Genomic DNA, 18,812 nt, shown 5'->3' with positions numbered 1-18,812 from the left:
CCCTCAGCCTGGGACGACTCCTGGTGGCCGATCGCTCTGGGGACATCACCGACACGCACCCACCACGCACGCAACCTAGGATTGATCCTCGCATCCTCCCTCTCCATGTCCAAGCAGGTCAACGGCGTCTCCTCCTCCTGCTACGACACGCTACGCACACTCCGCCAGATCTACTGGTGGATCCCGACTTAAACAAGTAGAACAGTGACACAGGCCCTCGTCAGCAGCTGACTGGACTACGCCACTGCACTCTATGCAGGACTCCCATCCACACACCAACGGCAGCTACAACGCTTCAGAAACGCCTCGGCACAACTGATCGTCAACGCCCCCCGCCACAGCCACATCACCCCCCTCCTGAGAGACCTGCACTGGCTCCATATCGACAAGAGGATCACCTGTAAGCTCCTCAGCCACACATACAAGGCACTCCACACCGCCAGACAAGCCTACCTGCACATCAGACTCAGCTTCTACACCTCCACCCGCCAGCTCCGCTCCGGCATCCTCGCCCTCGCAGCTGTCCCCCGCATCCAACGTACACCCGCCTGCAGGAGATCCTTCTCCTACCTCGCCGCCAAGACCTGAAAGACCCTCCCAACCCACCTACGACTGACCCAAGACCTACTTGCCTTCAGGAGACTCCTCAAGACCTGGCTCTTCGAGCGGTGGTGGAACCCCACCCCCTCTGCGCCTTGAGACCCTGACAGGTAAGTAGCGTGCCTTACAAGTACCCTGTGCGATTGTTGATTGATTGACGGTGCCTGCTGGTGGGTGTGGTGTGATTTGGCAGTGGGTCTCCCAGGTGATGTATCTGTCCCACCATGGCGCATGCTGCCATGTCAGTGAGTGTGAGTTCCTGTCCTAGATTTCTGAGCTTGTTGTGTTTGTGTTCGAGTTTGCAGTTGTCACAGGAGGGCCTTGTGCTGCCTACAGCAGGGCCAAGTGTCAGCTACCTTGTCAGTACTTTGCCAGTCCCTGTGCATTGCGCATGGTGCATGGGTATGTACCTGGGCCATATGGGCTGAGGGCAATGGTGTCTGTTTCTGAGTTGTACAATATGTTTAGTGATCCCCACCCTCCCAGCATCCCGTACATCCTGTCTTGGGTTTGTGGTTTGTGTAGGCTGGGACATGGCATGGCCTTGCTTTGTGAATGGGGCATACTCATGTTAGTGGCATGAGCGTTGTTTAGAGTGTGGTTGTGTCAGGTGAGGGCTTGGGGGTAGGTGAGTGCATTTGTTGTAGTTGGGGGTGGATGCCATTCCCCCCATGTTACGTGAGTTGTTTGTGTACTCACCAGGCTCTCAAACTCCTTCGACTCCGTGTACTCCCAGCGGCGGAAGCAGGGCCATCACCTTCTCCTCCCAGGGATAGTAATGTACCGGTCTGCGGGGCAGCCCACCTCCTGTGATGTTACTCTGGGCGTATTCCTCGTTCATTTTGCGCTTGACTGCCCTGCGCAGATCATACCACCTGGCTTGACATTCATTCCTGGTCCTTCTGATGGGCGCAACAGCATTCACCCGATCGACAATCCTCTGCCACAGGCTAGTTTTTTGGGATATGCTGGTCTGTCTGACCAATGTTCCAAAGAGCTGTGGCTCGACTCTGATGATTTCGTTGACAAGGATGTCCAGCTCCTCCCTTGTGAACTTTGGATTCTTGTCTGTGGACATGGTGTGGAGTGTGGGTGTGGATGGTTGTGGGTGTGAATGTGTAGGTGTGTGTGTATGTGTAGAGGGGGTCTGTGTGAAGGAGGTTGTGTGAAGGTGTGTAAGTTAAGGTGTATGGGTGCAGTTGTTTGTGTGTGATGTCTGTCAGCAGTGGGTCTGTTGCAAAGGCTCATGGTTTGTGATTGTGGGCCCTTTTTGTTGGTCCATTTGTGGGTGTGGCTGGGTTTGAACTTTTGGTGGGTGTGTTATAAGAGGTGGTTGTGAGTTTGGGCCTCTGTTTGACTGTTTGGATGTGCCAGGTCAGTCTTTTAGTTGTTTTTTGTCCTGTAGACGTGTTTTGTGGTGTTGTGCGAGTCGAATTGACCCTCCTTGTGCTGTTTTACACTGTCCTGGTTCAGTACGAGTCGTTTTCGCGTATGTAAGGTGCGTCCATAGCTATGTTGTTGTACAGTGATCACATATGCAATGGTGTTGTACGATTCGTACATACACAATGCTGGGGTACGGTGTTGGGGTACGGTACGTCCAAGTACGGGGCTGGGGTGGGGGTACGGGGCGTACATATGCGGGTGCTGGGGTGGAGGGTATGGCGCTTACATACGCGTGTGCTGGGGTACGGCGCATACATGCGTGGGTGCTGGGGTGGGGGGGTATTGCGCGTACATACGCGGGTGCTGGGGTACGGCGCGTAAATGAGTGGGTGCTGGGGTGGGGGTACAACGCGTACATATGCGGGTGCTGGGGTACAGCGCATACAGGCGCGGGTGCTGGGGTGGGGGGGTACAGTGCGTACATACGCGGGTGCTGGGTTATGGCGCGTACATACGCGGGTGCTGGGGTGGGGGGGTACGGTGCGGACATACGCGGGTGCTGGGGTTCGGCGCGTACATACGTGGGTGCTTGGGTGGGGGGTACGGGACGTACATACGCGGGTGCTGGGGTACAGCGCGTACATGCGCAGGTGCTGGGGTGGGGGTATGGCGCGTACATACGTGGGTGCTGGGGTACGGCGCGTAAATGAGTGGGTGCTGGGTTGGGGGGTACAACGCGTACATATGTGGGTGCTGGGGTACGGCGCATACAGGCGCGGGTGCTGGGGTGGGGGTGTACGGCACGTACATACGCGGGTGCTGGGGTACGGCGCGTACATGCGTAGGTGTGGTGGGGGGGCTGTACGACTCGTACCCCGGGCCCAAGTGTCCCCGGGGTAGGGGTCGTAGAAAGTTCGCTCCGTACGGAACGTTTTCCATACGCTTGTGTATTCGGGACGCCGGTACGGTTCAGATTTGTGCGCTCGGACTTCAGTTTTACGACTCGTACGTATATCTGTCCGGGGACGTCTCGTAGACTTTTCCCGAAGCAATTCGTATGTATTTTTACGGTACGAATCGTACTTCGCCGTTTGTACGGGACTTGTACGACTCGTACGTAAAAAAATACGGATACGAGCCGTACGGGAAATAATTTTACCCGATCGGAATCGCCACCTAAGTGTTGGTAGTAACCAATCATGTATAAAGGAAAACATCAAATATAAATGTATATGTATGTTTTTAGTGTACTATAAAAAAAAAGGGAAAAAATAAAGGTATTTTTAATACAATTGTCTTAAATATTGAAATTATGATAAACAAAATATATTGTTTGAAGTGTTGAATTGAGTACACATCCATGTTAAGTCCATACTAAATTTACTTTTAATAGTTAAAAGAAATATAGGTCACGAGGGAGCTTGTTCTATGTATATTGTCAGTTTTCCCCTCTTCTCCCTGACCTTAGCGATCTTTAGAGGGGGTCCCCTTTGCTAGTAATATTGCTGTGTGTGTGCTGCATTGTGGTAGAGTCACCCCTGCAGCTGTGATTTTGCTGCCCCTTATCCCTTGGAGGCGGTGTGCCTTTGACTTTTGTGCTTTAAGGTGCTGTGCTCTTGGCGACTTGGGTCATTTGTGCTCTTGGACGGTTTTTGCACTCTTGTGCATTGTTTGTCTGCAGATGTGTTTTTGATATCATGGGTTGTAGGTGCACATGGATGTGTCAGAGTGTGACCTGCTCCTTTCCGGATGTGGTCCATCCTCAGCCACCTCAGTCTTGTGGCGTGCACAATGTCATGGTGATTGTACTCCAGCCATGCTGCTCGTCATGTAGTGTCACTTGCATTGTTGGTGTGGCTCACAAATTACCATCTTTGCTGTGTTTCACATGGGTGTATGTGTGTGTTGTGGAATTGATGATGTGTTGGGTGGGACCCCTTTGGGCACATGGTGGATGGGGCCTACTTGATTTTGTATGTGTGCTGCAAACTTACCACAGGGATCAGGGACATGACCCAGGGTCATTGTGGGTGTGCAGTGTGCTACACGTCATTGTTCATGTGTGCCATTGTGCCCGTTACCCCCCGTCCCCCAGTCCCTGTTCGTTACTCACCCTGTTAATGTTGTGTCAGGTCATGTTGAGCTGTGTCGGAACTCCCGACTCCTTGATGATTATGGCCGCCATTTGCTCAAGCTCCTCCTGTGGTGCTGGACTCCCACCTCCATTTGCCGTTGATGCCTTCCTGTTGGCAGCGAGTTTCTGCTTGGTTTGGATTTTCACCTCATGCCAGCGCATCTTGGCCTCCTCGACACTCCGACTGCATTCACAATGGAATGCCATTTTTCCTTCTGTGTTGCCAATGAAACGGCGGAGGTGACGGACAGTTGTCGTTAGTGTTCTGTCACCTCCATGACGAAAATCCGGTTGTCATGCGGACTGTACCCCGTCTTCCTCTTACTCTTCTCCTTGACCTTCCCCGAGCCCGAGGTTCCTTGCTGGTGGTCTGTGGGGCTTGTGGGGTTCGTGTTGACCTGGGCACTCGGTCCAGGTGCATCCATGTTGCTACGCAGTTTATTTTGTTTTTGGTTTGTTTTTCTTGTTCTGCTTTTATAGTGCATTTCCCCTCATGACGCATGGGAATTGCAGGCCTGTCGCTGGTTATCTGTGATTTTTGTATTGCGCTTGGCCTCATTGCAACTTTTTTCGCGTTCATGTTTCGCATTTTTGCAGCGTCGTGTTGGTTTTAACTCGGTCATTTGGCACGTTATCGTGGGACTAACGCATGGTGCCGCTGGCTTGAGAATACCACGTTGACACTGAGTTATTTTCCCACAATAGATTGCGAAGTGAAGAGTTGCGTTAAGCCAATTTTGCGATCGTTATCACACATTCTTGAGAATATCCCCCATAGAATGAAAAGTATTCATGCACAAATACAGTTTAATCTGAAAAGTGCCCACACTTAGCATACCATTGTAGTTGGGTAATTGTGAACCAATATTTTTTTTTCTTGGGGTTCTGTGTGACATCACAGACAACTGTGATGTCACTGAGACCCCCCTTAGTGATTCCCCATTAGTCACAGTTGTCCATAAATGGTTGCATATATTTAAGCTCTGATCTCCCAGCTTTACTGTAGCTCAGTGTTGTTAAACACATGTGCAGGACAGAAAGATCCATGCCGGATTGTTTCATATTCGCACAAGATATATTTACATACAGTGAATAATTTACTAAGGGGCATATATATTATCAAGACAGGCGATAATGGGCTTGATAATATGCTCTATGGAATTCCAATTGAAGCCCATGTTAGACGTCCTTCACATCTAACATGGGCTTCAATTTGAATTCCATAGAGCATATTATCAAGCCCATTATCGCCGTTTTGGCGGCAGTTTTCTGCCGCTAAAGCGGCGATAATTTTATCGCTTGTCTTGATAATATGCCCCTAAGTTAGCTGTTATCATGAAAATCTGCCTTTGATGAAGCCTCCTTGCACCGGTGTTAGATACCAGTGATCCTGGGCAGCGTATAACAGAACACCAAGAGGTTGCGTGTCATCCACTCACCAGACGAGTGTTCATTAAAGCACAACATACTTCTTGGTAATTGAGTCAGTGAGGCCAAAAAGAGACATCTAAAGCGGGCGTGATGAGTGCAGGAGTGCGTATATGTGTCTGCATCACTGTCCCTAATGGCAGATGGCTGCACCGATAGATGTCTTCGGGACTTTGGCAATGCGGAACAGGGCAGACAGCACAGCACAGAGGACGGACGAGCACTTCTTGTTCCATTCTCTGCAGGGTGAATTATGTGCATACTGGCTCTACTCTTCCACTCGGAATTACTCGGCCTCCTCTGCTTTCGTGTTTTCTTAATGGCCCCGCTGATGGTGAGTGAATCAAAGCTAGACCGGGGTCTCCGACAGCGTTAATGTCTCGTAATGTATTCCGGAGCAGCAAGTTTGCAGAGCCGAAGGAACGCATCTGAGGAGCGCGGTATTAATCACTGTCAGCACTGCACAGAAAGCGCCACCGCGGCTATAGCTGCAGAGCACGCGCCTGCTCAATGAAAGGCACAACACATGTGGCTCACGCCTGGGCAATTTACTGGACTTTTCGTGTTTCCTGAAGCCTGGAAACACAGCTCTGTCGATTGCCGGGAACTAACAGCAGGTTTTGCTGGTAAGACGAGGCAGATGTGAGAGTCATTTTGCAATGCAGATCTCACGCCGTCTCTCCAGGGTATGGGTGACAAGGCAGTGCGTCAATCATTCACAGATTGTTTAAAAGCATTATCTGTTTGAATATGAGATGATGGGCACTATTTCATTTCTGATGCCATATATTATTTTGAGAATCTTCGGCACATTTCGATATCGAAATTCTTAAATCATATCCACATTTTAAATAAATATTACCAGGCCTCACAGTGCACCCCTTTCCAATCCTGGCCATTCATGTTTATATTTAGTCTTATTTTTAGGCAGTGCGCAGCGAGAGTCCTTTTGTCCGGGGTTTTTAAAACGGAGCCTGGAATCGTGCCTGTGCTTTTCCTTTTGGCTTCCGCTATTGGGCTTTCATTGCGTGTTTTTTTCAAACAGAGCAAGCAATAGGCCAAAGGCGGGCGCATTGCTCCGCCCATGGCCTATTGGTGTCTGTAACGTGCACCGCCGGCCATGTGGTTTCAATTAACGTGCCCAGACACGGGCGCGATAATGGAAACCAGATGACTCGCTGTGGCGCGCGCGCGCACCACTCGTGGGCGTGTTTTTTTTTTTAACTATAGCGATCGCTTTCGTGATCACTTTTACGGCCGCTTGTTCTAACTGTTACAGGTCATTTACACTTTGGGTTAAAGTACGCGCTATATAAAAACGCATGAATAAATAAGACAGTTCCTATGGCGATGATCACACGACTGTGGGCAGTACCACACACGTTCGCTAAAAACGCGGAACTGTGATGTCATTTCTAAACAAACGTCTTCTTGCTAAAAGCATGCTATCGTTATAAGCGAGGAGAGCGCTACCCCTTGCGTACTAATATGTATTTGTTGATGCCTCCCTCGTACGCTGTGCTGGCATTGTGCTTAGTCTGAAGTAAACACTGAAGTCGAACAGTCATGTGACTTAGTGACCGCAAGGTTAGTGCGTATGCATCATACAAGCGGATGCTGACGGCACCAGAAGGCACCGCTACACTGCAGAAATCCGGCAATACTTCACAGCTTAGGTGCCAGCCGACCTCAGGCAGCAGCGGCTTTGACTGAATACCCGCAGCCACCCTACATACTTAACACACTCCCCAGCAATGGGCGGCACCATAGACCACGGCTAGCCAATCAGCAAACAGCCCAAAATTCCTAAAAACAAGCATTTGCAATGCAATAGGTCTCGCATTATTAAAGTTTGAGCTATTGGCATTGCTAAATAATGCAACACCAATAGCTCAAACTTTAATAATGCGAGACCTATCGCTTTGCAAATGCTTGTTCTTTTGTACTCTTGTGTCTTTCCCCCCCTACTCCACATTCTTTATGTTGGATGTCCGCCCTTGCTTTGGTAAAGAGTATTCAATGAAACCAGAATTTGAAGCAACTTCAAGTGTTAGTAATTGAAGTGGAAGCAAGGTATTCCAACTTGAGCAATCCTTGAACATTTTTCCTTACCACTCACCCACCCTTTATTTCACCAAACAATCATATTGAGAAAGTTTCCCTCTCTGCAAAGAGGTTTGGGCTGTGTGAGGGAAAAGAGTACCCCATCAAGCAAATTCCGAAAATATAGGGCCGCACAATTTTTTTTTAGATCTCGGTTCTGGACTACGCATGCACTGTTTCGAAAGAGACATGTTTCGTACAGTGCCATGGATTGTACCCATAATCATCAATCGTCTACAGTATGTTATGTTATGTTAATAAAATTTCTAGAGGGCTCGACTACCTAGAGGTGCCTCATCAGACAAGGAGTCATTTTCAAAGCACTTTGTATAGCTTACAAAGCCCTTTATGTCTTGGCATGGACTTTCTCAAACACAGCTTTAAATGGTACACCCCAAACAGAAGCCTACGATCAACCAGCATCAAACTCTTAGTTGTACCCAGGTTCAAGCGAACCACCTAGGGTGGCAGAGGCTTTGTGCTGAGTGCCACCAAGGCATGGAATGCACTGCCACTCCCCATTAAAGAGGCACCCAATCTTCTCGCATTTAGGAAAGTCGTGAAAACACGGCTATTTAGCACTCTGTAGGCTTTTTTCCAGGAATTTTTCTTTTGTATGTAATGCCAGTGCCAAGACACCTCTATAGAACAACTCTGCCCAGTACCTTCCCCAGAGAGTCCAGGAGCGAGATAGGACGATAGCAGGAGACATCCTCCCTGTCTCCTTTCTTGAAGACTGGGACCATAATTGATTGTGACCATGATTTAATTAGGCCACACCTCATTACTGCGTCGAATACTCTTTTTAGGATGGGGGTCCACAGTTCCAAATTAAATTTAAAGAAGTCCACTGGGACGCCATCCGGGCCAGGTGCTTTCCCGCTTTTACTGGCTTTAACTGCGTTGGTAATTTCAGTTAGTGTAATATCTATCAGAATTGGAAAGGAGTCGGACTGGGTGTTAGAAACATTGTCGTCTGCCGATTCCAATTCTGGAGTTTTAGCAAAAATTCTTGAAAAGTGGGTTACCCACGTTGGGCCATCAATTGCGACGTCTATCGTTGATTGGTTACTATTGTCTTGCAGAAATGGTGCCCTAAGTAATTTCCAAAAGGCATCAGAATTTCTAGTCAGGGAACTTTCATGAAGTTGGTCCCATAATCTTTGTTTCAGTTCTTGTTTCCTGACCTTGCAAGCTAAGGTGTAGATTCTTCTTAGCCTCCTAATCTCTTCTTGGTCTCTAGGGTTTTTTGAAAGAGCTTCCTTTAATTTTTTATGTGCTATAGAGCAGCTATGATCAAACCACCCTCTTTTCCTCCTCCCATTACTTTTACACTTTTTAATTAGGTATTCCTTTATCTTATCTAGGATTTCCCTGAAATTATCCAAAACCTCCTGATCCCCCGTATTAATATCTATGCATTTTACTACTGCCTCGTATGTCGCACAGACCACCCTTTTTGTTAGGTCTACGGGGTCTATCTTATTCCAGCCTATGGTATAACCATTTATTTTTTGAAGATATATTTCATGCTGGGTAAGAATGGAATTTATAGAGGAGAACGAAAACTGACCTTGATCCAAGGAAAGAATTATAGTCAGGGCAGCATGATCACTTAGTGTATTTATGAGAGTCCTAAAGTCTCCAACCCTATTTACTAGTGAGGCTGTGGCCAGTATATAATCGATTGTCGACTCGTAGCCCCTTCCCAAATAGGCTGTTTCCAACTGGCCATTCAATGAGTTTGGAGTGTTTAATATTATGAGTCCTAATTCGGACATAGTTTCATTGAGGAAGTTTCCCACCACTGAGTGATTAAAATGAGTAATATGACCGTCTATTTCATCCACCATTCCACAGAGATTGGTGTTACTTCTAGAACAGGGGTGTTGATTCAAGTCACCTCCCCATATGATACTCGGGGGATCCTGGCTTTTTTTCTGTTTAGACCAAGTTATAAGTTTCTTACGGATAGCCCCCAGTATTCCGAGTCTATCGGATTCTGGTAAGTTATCGTATAGATTTACGACAAGAATACTCATTTTCCCCTCAAATGTTAATTTTAATATCTGATAGGTTCATTCTGATTCAAGGGTTATAACCTCTAGGCCCGGTAGTGTGTTTGCTATGTAGATTGTTAGCCCACCTTTTGATCTACCATACAGCACAGCCTTTGCTGGAACAAAAAAGGTTTTGTACCCCGTTAAATGTAATTCAGATGTTACCCATGTCTCCTGTAAGCAGATCACATGGTATTCCTGTACGAAGTTTAACATAGTCCCGTCAATGATTTTTTTCTTAAGCCCCGCGATGTTCCAGAATAAAAATGTTATTCTTGAATTTTCCTGCTTTTCATCAATTCTTTCCATCTGATCTAATCCTTCTCGGGGGGAGATCTTTGCGCTAGAGGGGACTGGCACTCTTTGTGTAGCAGATATACCATTTATTGTATTATCTGATGGATAAAGTCGATCTTCAGTGGGTATGGTATATATCAGCTCAACCATGGATTCCTGCAAAAGAGGAGGTTCTTCTTCATTTGAAGATGGTGGGTCACCTAGTACATCTTGCCCTATTTCTTCTAGAATTTTGTCCATGTCAGCCCCTTCCAGAGGTAAATACTCTTGGATTATACAGAGTTCTAAAGAAAGCCATGTTTGCGGGACTCTCCACTGCCTTCTAAGTCAGTCAACTTCATCTAATCCAAAAATAGAAAAACGATTGTGTGTGGGCACATTGAATCCATAATGATGTGAGGATAAATTATGATTGTTACTGTAGGGCTCCCTATATAACTGAGGATAAGAGCAATAATTGTCAGTATTTTGGGGCAAGAATCGGGGACCTACTTCCTTCCAGTCGAAATAGGAGTTTTTTGCTGGGATAGGTTTCGAATGTGAGGTTAGGTCTCTTGGGTAGAAATAACTAACAGAATGGGTGGAGATAGATGCTCCTCCTCTTATTTCATACCAGTCTCTGATGAACCTTACTGCTCTATGGTCTCTGAAGTTTATGATTACCACATCACCAGTTCTATCTTTGGGTCTTGATCCTACCCAGTTAGCTCGTCTCACTGTCAAGATTTCTCCATTGATATGGGCTGGTAAAGGTCTATTTAGCCCAAGCCAATGGATAGTTTTATTTTTTAGGGCATGATGATCCTCTCTAACCCCCTTGGTAAGTTCTTGTACCCCTGTCATGATAATCGTATAAGGGGCCGATTGTGGTGGTAGATCTACTATTCTTTTTGTTTCTCCGGATACATGAGTAGGTGATGACATTACCTTATTGCTCCCCTTTGCTTGATTTGCTAATAGGGAAGTTTTATCTCCTAGGGGATTTTTAATAGGTTCATTGATTTCCTCTTCCCTTTTATCATTGGATAAAACAATCTCCCTATTTCCCTGAGAGTTAGCTTGAGGGGAGGATTTCTCTTTTCTGTTTTTAGACTTGTCTGTTTTAAACAGAGCTTTTTTCCCCTGCGTACTGACTGCTATTGCGGGCACTATACTTATGGGAGAGTGCGGTATTGACACAATAGGAGGTATGGTATGATTATTATCAATAATTTTGTCATAGATACTCTGCAATTTTGTCAGGGCGGCAGTATTCCCTTCAATTTTGTTGCCCAAGCTATCTAAGTGTGTACTTATTATTCGAGTTCTCTCTAATAGGGGTAGTAAGAGGGATTTCATTGGAACCTCTAATTGGTTAATAAGGTCTACTTCTGGACATAAGGTATTTGAAGGTTCTGAAGAATTAGAAGTAGTGGGTAGATTATTTCTCTCTATGGGACAGGAGGATCCAGCCTGCTTAAAGGATCTTATGTTATGAGTAACAGGAGAACGGATTTTTTGTATTTTCGTGCGATTTATCGTAGGCAGGGACCTCCGTTTTTTCCTTGTTATTTTCTTATGTGTTGTTTTTTCCCCTCTGTGATGCTGATCTAAGGGCAGTGGGGAAGTTAAGAATAATTTGGGAGTATTCGATAGACTGGATGTATTTAAAGATGGTGACGAGGAATTTGAAATTCGCACGGTGGTGGCGTTAATAGTGGGTAATGTGTCGCCATCATTCTCTACCCTCAAAGCTGTTAAAGGAGTAAGGCTCTGAGCTAAGTCCATATGTATCCTCCCTGGGGATACAGCTTGCGCTAATGACCCCAGGGAGGAACGTTTCCCCGTTAGTAGGTCTATTGAGAGGCGCTTTTCTGTGTCTGCTATCTTTTTTTCCAGTACAGTGGAGACCCTCTTAAAAAATTGGTCAATTGACCCAGTAGCAGTTCCATTTGATGTATTCACCGTTATGGTGCGCAATCTACCCTTCTGTTTAGACATGACGGAATACTAGTTCATATGATATGTACGATAGGAACAATATTTGGTATGGTGTAGGATGGATTTGGTACAATAATTCACAGATCATGAAGATAATAACCCCAAGTCCATAGGATGGCCCTACTGCGTCATATATGATTTGGGGGTAGCCCGTCCCGTCCCTTGTCGTCCGTTGACGGCCGTAGATGGCCCGCCCTCTGCCCGGGCTCAGCCCGGCGCCGCCCGCGCGCGTCCGCGAGGCGGAGGAGGCTGACCTCTTTTGAAGTCCTCCGGCGCGGGAAGCAGGCAGTGGGCGGAGTCGCTGGGTACCCTGGGAGTTGTGGTCCGCACCACTCCGCGGCCGCGCGATGTTGGGAGCACGGCGGCGGGTGCGACCACGGTACGAAGCTCTTGGGCTACTGGAGTTCCAGGATACCAGGTAGGCAGGTTGTAGTCTCCTCAAAGAGTCAGGTATGGCACGATTGTGTTCCCCCGCTCCCCAGTGGAGGCTGACCTCTTTTGAAGTCCTCCGGCGCGGGAAGCAGGCAGTGGGCGGAGTCGCTGGGTACCCTGGGAGTTGTGGTCCGCACCACTCCGCGGCCGCACGATGTTGGGAGCACGGCGGCGGGTGCGACCACGGTACGAAGCTCTCGGGCTACTGGAGTTCCAGGATACCAGGTAGGCAGGTTGTAGTCTCCTCAAAGAGTCAGGTATGGCACGATTGTGTTCCCCCGCTCCCCAGTGGAGGCTGACCTCTTTTGAAGTCCTCCGGCGCGGGAAGCAGGCAGTGGGCGGAGTCGCTGGGTACCCTGGGAGTTGTGGTCCGCACCACTCCGCGGCCGCGCGATGTTGGGAGCACGGCGGCGGGTGCGACCACGGTACGAAGCTCTTGGGCTACTGGAGTTCCAGGATACCAGGTAGGCAGGTTGTAGTCTCCTCAAAGAGTCAGGTATGGCATTTGTATGTAGATACCACACTTCCACCAATGACAATGTTCTCTATTTCACAACAGGTTGATCTGGCAAAGCACCTGGCTAGAGCTTGGCCACCGAAGAGACTCCCACTCCACCCCAGAACGAAGCCCTCATTGATAACGTTGAAAGGGAGGCCCTGCCAGAGTAGGGAACACCTACAGACAAGCCTGTCCCCGCAGCTGTTTATCCCCCCACACTGCCAAGCAGGGATGTCCACACACATTTCCAGGTGGTGTCGATGGCAAGACCTCTTCCACCGTCATCAAGAAACCTTGCACCTAATTTCCTCCAGAGTGTGTAACACATTAACTCTGTGGACAATTTCTGGACACCTTTACCTTTCTAATGGGAGCAGTATTTTTGGCATTGGATTTCAAACATTTTGGCATCTACAACTATGGTTTCATTCACCATGACTGACTTCTTCACTTTTGTTTTTTCTGATTTAGTTTTTCACAATGTTTAATTTCTCCTTGTTCTCTTCAATAAATACACTAGTCAGAAACTCTGCTGTAGTATATCTCACATCTCGCAATGTATATATTTAATGTTCAGAAAACAATCCGAGCACTTAATTTGTACAAAGAAATTGCCAATGTTCATTCAAAAGTAGATGAATGCAAGTCCACTTTAATCCATGTTCAGGTCAAAGGAAGAGTAATCCAAAAATTCTTCACATCAGAAATGTTGATTTTTACATCATGGTCCACACCGGTATACAAGTGTGAAGCCGGGAGTATTCTCCCTGAAGGCGCTATTCTTTGCTCCTGCACTGCCATACGCATACTGCTTGGTTTCCGGCACCGCTCATCTGGCTACTTTGATATGTATTTCTGTTTGCAATGCTTTGTTATTAATTTCAGCCCTGATTAAGTCAAATTATTACTCCCCTATTGACGTAACACGTGTTGGCTGATTTTCCCATGATGGATGTACAACTCTGTTGGGAATCTTTCATCGGCTGTGCAAAAATCAACATTTCTGATGTTGTGAATTTTTGGATTGCTCTTCCTGAACATGGATTAAAGTAGACTTGCATTCATCTACTTTTGAATGGACATTGGCAATTTATTTCAATGAATAGAGTGCTCAGATTGTTTTATGAACATTATTTGCCCCTCTGCTGAGGAGCTAATAAGGGTTGTCTGGTAACCGACCCTTTTCCTTTGAACACCTTGTAAAAATACGTATGTTGTGTTACTTTCCCCATACTCGTTGCAGAGCACCTATTGTTGCAGACCTGGTTACCATATCTTTACAAATGTATATATGTATGCCCACCTGAACTTTACAATGCCAAAAATATTAACTTGCATAAGCATGTACACAATGTTTACCTCAGGATCACAACGATATCTCACCAGCACCTACATATTCTCGTATACCATCTTGATTCCATTGTTCTAAAAATAGGCTGGCATTATGACAGAAACATAGCAAACGACACAACTCAAGTATTCTGCGCCACTGATCACATTTTTCAGTTGCAGACCCCAAGAACATAAAAGGAGGCCATTTTCCCCAGCTCACAAAAGGAATCCCACATAAATAACAACAATAGACAGACACATAACGGTACTACATTTTCTGATCACAGAATTCGAATCCATTGTTGCCACACCTGATCGAATATCACAACCAAACGCCAGTGATGTGCCACAAGCACTTTGCCCTACAATGAGGGGACACATCAACAGCTACATACACTTTCCACACAATGAGGATTTAGCCAATGTGAAGGGAGACTAGAATGATTTGGCCCCTCAACAACATTTTGTTGGAGCACATGATGGCACACATATTGCATTAGGACCACCACATGACAAATCCGATGGATTTCTCATAACTTCCACTCTATCACTGTGTAAGCTGTCTTGGTACAGGATTTGAACACCATAAATTCTTTGACAGTCATTCCCAGGAACTTCTCATATCCACTTCGTACTTTCAAACAGCATCATATACCCACAAGTGTCTCAACTCTGAAATGTCCAAATGAAGATGTCATGGTGAAGGTACCTAAAACAGACCAAAAGAAAGACATAAGCTATCAAAGCATACATATAAGACAATTCACATAGCCAACTTCTGGAGAACATAGTCCATGACAAAAAGGGAAAGCTAAACAAAGCAAAAGAATAAAAATGATCATGTGTCAAAACCTTACTCAACAAACACCTTTCACCTAGATTTTCCAGAGCTTGAACTTCCAAATATTTTACCTTAATATAATCCTGACATCATCGCAACAAAAATTGCTGTAACAGTCAAAGCCATGACATTTCACAATATACTTACACTAATGAGAAGAAGTTGGCGATGAGATCTTAGCGCAAGTCAGTTCTTTCCTCTTCACTACTATCATCATCATTTGGCATATCAAGATCCTCACCCGGTGGCATTTCATGGTCTACATCCTCTGCGATATAAGGGATGTTCTGTCGCAGGGCGATGTTGTGGAGCATGCAGCAGGCCCCAGTGATTTGACACACCGTCCCGGGTAAGTAGAGGAGGATTTAGACATCTAAATCTGGCCTTCAGGAGCCCAAAAGCCCACTCCACTGGCTAAAGTGGCCTTCCATGGGCTTCCATGGGCCAAGGGATTGTTGGATTCCTCAGCTTTGCCAACAACCACGGACAGTTGGGATACACTGGTTCTCCTAGATGGAAGACAGACATAAGTGCAACAATAAGTTACACACTTTCTGATTATTCCACCTGACATTCCTCACACAAAGTTAGGGCAGAGCATACTTACCAACAAGACAGGCCCTCTCCGGTAGTAGTTGTGACATCAGCTGGGATATAGTGCTTTTCCGCAGTATGGAGTCATGGGCTCATCCTGGGAACCAGGCACAGACTTTTGAGATATACAAATCCAGTAAGCAGACAACTTGTATGTTGATTGAATGAAAGTGCTTACTGTTACAGCAAACTTGTTCTCTGGCTTGCGGTGATGCTAAGGTAAAATGGGTGCATCATTGGCTCCAACCACATTTGGGAGACAATCAAATCCATAGAAGTCAACCTTCACAAAGGCTAAATCCTCAAGTCTGGGTAACTGAATGTAGCTGTCCATGTGTCTCATCATTGTTGAAAGCACATCTTATAGGACATCACTGAACATTGGTTGTGACATACCACCAGAAATAGCCACAGTCTATTGAAAGGAACCTGTGGCCAGAAAATTCAATACTACCATAGGTTTCACAATTGGTGGGGTACATATGGAATTAGTGTTTTGAGGTAGGAAATCAGGCTCCAACTGATGACATAAATACAGTACGATTTGCTTATTGAAACAAAATCTCTTAACAATATCCCTTTCCTCCATGGTCTGAAGGTCTGGAATTGGGCTGTACACTGGAGGCTTTCATCTCCTCCATCTCACAGGGTGTCTATGTGTTGAGTGAAAACAGTTTTGAACATTGGTCATTTTGTCCACAGTAATATATATGAAGAATAAGCCAAAAGTCATGTGACAAAACATAATTGGTTGTGAAAACATTACACACTATTCACACAATAATTGTCTACTGTCCAACATCCACCAATAATCCCCATTGTGGTCTTCACATGTGTCTGTAACATAAATGCGCGCATAATACATCCAAACATGTATTAGGAGTATCTTAATATTGTTATGTTTGAAATTTCCTGTCAAAATACTGTTAACGGTGGCTTACAGTGCAGTGCGCTAATAGTAAAGTAAAAGTAAGTAAAAAAAGTCTTGTGTAGCGTGAACTAGCCAGAGGGTGTCTTGGCGCTAGCATTCCAGATGGAAGTGGCAGAGCCTAAACAAATTACCCCAGATGGAGAAACTCCTGCCGCCCCATCTCACTTTCTTTACTCTAGGAGCCATCACCAATCTGGCTTCACTGGATCTGAGCATATGACCAGGACCCTGCCAATAAAATATGTTTGGAAAAAATTCTGACCGGAATGGTGAAGCGCTTTATGCACCAGGCCCAGTGATTTGAAATTAACCCTCTCCTTGACTAGTAACCAATGAAAGTCCAGCAAGGACTGAGAGATGTAGTCGATTTTCTGAATTTTCAAAAGCAGCCTAGCGGTTTCGCTCTAAAGAGACTTAAGATTTTTCATAAGACGCTTCTGAGAACCCAGACACAAAGTGTTACAATAATTGATCCTGGTGATGACTAAAACTATAACGACCGTCTTACGTAGTTCCATATGAATAAATGGAAAAATCGTATTTAGAGTTTTAAGTAAGAAGAAGCAGGAGGAGGTGGTCTGATTAATTTGATCTGAAAAACACAACCGAGTGTCGAAGACAACTGCCAGGTTTCGAGCCTTTTTGGACTGGGGACGGAGGAGAACCAAGATCAGATGGCCAATCCCAAAAAGTGGAATCATTACCAAAACAGAGTACTTCAGTTTTTTCAGAATTACATTTCTGACAATTTCTATGCGTCCACTTCACAATGTGAGTCATGCAGTTGCAAAAAGCTTTAGCCACCTCTTTCCCCTCAGATGATATTGACCCCAAAGTTTGTGTGTTGTCAGCCTTGGAAATAACCACAAAACCAAAGCTAATCTGTAGGATCTGCGCATTTGTTTGGACAACATAAACGAGGGGCTTTTGGTGCCAAGACTGATTCTGGGCACCCCTGCAGGACATGTTGGCCTATAGACCAGCTAGCTCGCAGTGCAAACCGTAAGCCCCCCTAGCCTACCAGGGAGTGAATGGTTTCTGGTTACCACTAAACATGACAACCCTGACCCCTCAGGGGTCCTGGAAACAATGCACAACCTTTCGCTCATTCACTAGTGCTCACTTATTCTCAGAGAAGTATGCAGCGAATACACAGTGGGATGTTTTTCAATAAGATTATTGAACCAACGTTATTCTTGTATAAAATACATAGGCTGCAATGATTAATAGACAGAAGCAGATAAACGTAATTACAAGGACCAAAAGTGTAAATGGTAGATATAGTTCCACTATGGTGTTAAAACAGTGGATATATGCAGGCATACAAAACAAGGAAGTAATCAAGAGTACTCCTATGAAGCGAACCCTACTCTAAGTGTACTTACAGTGTGGGTGGGTGTAGAACCAAGAATCCCCCCAAGGTATGATCCATAGGGGATAGAATGAAGGACCCCATCTTGGTCACGAACTGGACACGCCTCACGAGATGTAAGACTGCTGCGTGGTGAGTTCTCAGCATGCAAGTACCCTTGGTATCAGCGGAGTGCCTCTTCTATTAATCTATTGAGATGCTCCTCTTTTATAATAGAAAGCAGCCTTGCGATATGCATATAGATAAGTGATGCCGCCCCAGGATGAAGATAGAGTTGATATTTGTATATAGTGCAAAAAGAGACCTTGTACACAATGTTCATTGCATTGTGATAATGTTGTGCAAAGCTGGATGTGTAAAGAAGTTTAGTTTCAAGGAAACTAATCTGACATTGTCATGCATGCAAATATGTGCAAAAGGTCACAGCTGAAATGTTATTGTGAGGACAATGTAAGAAATAAGCTGCTTCGCTACATGGGCCTAACCCAGGAATATAACAATTGGCTAAGGGGTGACATAAATATTAAAGATCCTGGAGCTCAGGGAGGACCCCTGAGGCACCCCACATGGGCGGTAGAAAGACTCAGAAAGAAAGTCTCTATAGGCCACCCTCCAGTCGCGGCTCCTAGTGGGAGTGCTGCGGGGCAGTGGGGCAGGGCGGGTGAGGGGCAGGGTGGGGAGTAGTAAACTCCAGCATATGGCCGACCGGAGTTAAGTACATAAATAAATATATAAAATGAATTACATTGTGCGCGCTGCAACACCATTTGCTTTGCAGCGCGCGCAATATAATTCATTTAATTTATTTATTTATGTACTTAAC

This window comes from Triturus cristatus, chromosome 2_1 (genome assembly GCF_964204655.1).
Source record: "Triturus cristatus chromosome 2_1, aTriCri1.1, whole genome shotgun sequence".
Taxonomy (NCBI): Eukaryota; Metazoa; Chordata; class Amphibia; order Caudata; family Salamandridae; genus Triturus; species Triturus cristatus.
This window is presented reverse-complemented; position numbering follows the sequence as displayed.